At 44.7% G+C, this 3,032-nt stretch overlaps 1 pseudogene; it reads right to left on the minus strand.

Annotated features, from left to right (window-relative positions):
• Positions 1 to 887: 887 nt before the first annotated feature.
• Positions 888 to 2,354, minus strand: LOC125531558 (annotated as a pseudogene).
• Positions 2,355 to 3,032: the final 678 nt, after the last annotated feature.

The raw sequence follows: 3,032 nt of genomic DNA on the forward strand, positions 1-3,032 counted from the left end.
GGAGGAGACGTTCCCGTCGACGACGAGGCGCCTACGGTGACTTCGTAAATGTTAAGATGATATGCCGGCTCAGTCTCTCGAAAGTGCTTATAGGGGTAGGGTGTGCTTGTATGCATTCATAGGGGTGAGTGTATGCGTGTATGTATGAACGCTTGCGTCTATACTGTGTTTAAAAAAAAATAACTGCGCAGTGCGTATCCTACCAGAACATGTAAATAAGCTACCTGCGTACCGTGGTCTGAATCTGATGCTTGTGATGTAAATAAGCTACCTGTCGTACCGTGGTCTGAATCTGATGCTTGTGATGTAAATAAGCTACCTGCGTACCTTGGTGTGAGGAAATCATGATATATTTTATGTGTGCAAATCTGATTGGATCTACGCATGATGTAGTTGAAAGACTTAGTTGCTCTGCAAACAATGCTCTCCTTTGGCATCACATTGTAAGCAACTAACTACACTGAAATAATTTTTTGCATCAAATATCCGCCTCACACACCAAACCTGAAGAGTAACTTGGTACAAATTCTTTTTTTTTTGAGTAATCATCGGGGGGGGGGGGGGGGGGGCGGGCCCCCCTGTATGTCCCCACCTGTATATATGTTGCTCAAAGCGGCCCAAGGGCCAATGTTACAGGAGTTTACAGGGTCACGGCGATCTGTGAAGAGAGGTAGTCACGCCAAGACGGCTACCTTATCACTCGGTTCTCTAATAAACCGAAGAGTCCGAAGATCAAAGTCCTTACATAAGCTAGTAATGGTTACACGGGGACTATGGTTTTCATTTCTAAAAGCAGCAGCATTTCGTGCTTCCCAGATTTTCCAAAGAATAGGCAGGAGGATCTCTGGCCAGATTGAAGAGTCAAGGTGCACCGGTGTGGGGATTGCCTACAGATCTTGGAACCGAGATGACGGGACGATGGCAAGGCGCTGCCAAATTGCAGCAGCACTAGCAGGGCACTCATCATGAAGGGAGCAAGAGATGGATCGTCCAATCCCAAGCACACTATCCAGCACAGGGTACAGCTATGTCATATCTGTGCACTCCACTGGACCTTTTTTGCAGAATGCCTTGATCACACTAGCGAAAACCTTAGCATCCAAAGCGACTCCTTTCGCTAGCATGTCATCAAACAGACGCAAAGCCTCTCGAACGTTTCCACTCCTAACCAACCAGTACGCTAGATGCACTACGGGCTCCGCAGGGTAGCCATCGTCGATGTGCCTGACTAGATTGGCAGCCTCGGGTCTCCTCCCAGACCTAAAGAGGCAATCGACCAGTGTGTTGTATGTGATTACGTCTGGGGCAAACTCCCCAACATCAACGTCGAAGAACAAGAACCCGAGCTCCCCACCTTTCCAGTGCCGTAGGACTTGTGGATCAGAATGTTACAGGTCACGGTGTCCACCACAAACCCGTTGCAGCTGAACACGGTCTTGGCAAGCTGGAAGTTGCTGGCTCGGCACAGGGATGAGATCGGTATATTGTATGTCTGTGCATTGGTTGTTATGGGCTTCTTGAGCAGATCAGTGAACAGCCTGATGACACGCAGACACTTCATCTTGTTGGAGAAATGATCCATGACTGTCGACCTCGAAGCCCAGCTCTTCGCATCGCTCCAACAACTCCTTGGCCACCCACGTATCTAGATCCTTTGCAGCATGATCCAGCAGTATGTTCAGGCCGACCATGATCAGCTGTAGTCCCTTGGCGACAATGATCTCCAGCTGCCAAAACGCGTCCTCGATGTTTCCAGACCGCCAGAGCCCAGCAATGTAGGTGCTGTAGGTCACCGCATGTGGCACCCACAACACTGTCGTCGATAACCCTCTACACGGCATGGAAATCCCCGACCCTGGTGTGTACTGAACTTCATACATACTGCACTTATATCCATACAAATCATCAGTACCATGCTTAGTTCTAGAGCATAATGAGAAAGCAACCGACAGAAATGGCATATTCGAAAATACTTGTACTAACTAGGCTTCTTGGGTTGGCAGTCCATCAACGAGCTCAGCAGCGTCCTCGAGCAAAGCATCAATTTCTGCCTCTTCATCGTCACCAGCCTCACACAACAGGATCTCGTCTCAACCAACAGAGATTCACCAGAACAAATCTCCAGTAGCAGGACAAATCCTTTGTTGATAAAGCCAAGTCTTGCCACTGCTCAACAAGAGGGTATTTGATTTGATTATAAACGGCATACACAATTATGCATGAACTCTATATGCCGTCACATGCTTAATAAAAGTGTCTCAGAGAGCATACCGATTAAGATAGTCAGGGCCAAGAGCTTCAGATTTGATATCTTGCCACTGCTTCAGAAGTGCTTCTGCTTCTTGAAGAGACATTAGAATATTAGACTTTAGAATGAATAAGAAACTACAGTTCAAACAAAACTAATGCATCTGTTTAACACAACCAGATGTCTAAATGTCAACAGATGCATACAATGAACATTTATTTAAAGTTGCTGTGTTGCTCTCTGAGAATTGTATGAACTTTATTCTGAACTAAGTTATTTTTCTTATGGTTCTTTTGTGGCCCATGAATTCATAAACACATCAACTTTTATGAAGTAACATTTATATTTTTCTATAACTACCAAGTAACAGTTCCAGCCATCACGAGGAATCAGGGAAGATAATCCAACTATAAAAACATAATCCCTATGAATGTAGACCTTGGCAGCCAAACTTGTGATTCAGTATAGGTAAAAACTAAAAGGTAGGTGCGATTGCTATATTGTTTTAATGGTAAGGGGCTTCAAAGACAATGCAGCAACGCACCAAAACAAACCTTTTGCAACCCGAATTTTGTCTTGAGCTGAACCAGAAGTGTTGCCAAAAGATGAAATCATAGCATAAGGTAAAAATGCAGATGCGCCAGAACCTTGCAAAATGAAGACAAATATAAAGATGAATCTCCTGTTCAAATTATACCCAGAGAAAAAAAAGATAATATGACACACCAACACAACAGATTGTAGTATCTCTTATTTCTCAAACACTAATTAACAACACCTATGG

The sequence above is a fragment of the Triticum urartu genome, unplaced genomic scaffold, assembly GCF_003073215.2.
Source record: "Triticum urartu cultivar G1812 unplaced genomic scaffold, Tu2.1 TuUngrouped_contig_7473, whole genome shotgun sequence".
In the NCBI taxonomy this organism is placed as follows: domain Eukaryota; kingdom Viridiplantae; phylum Streptophyta; class Magnoliopsida; order Poales; family Poaceae; genus Triticum; species Triticum urartu.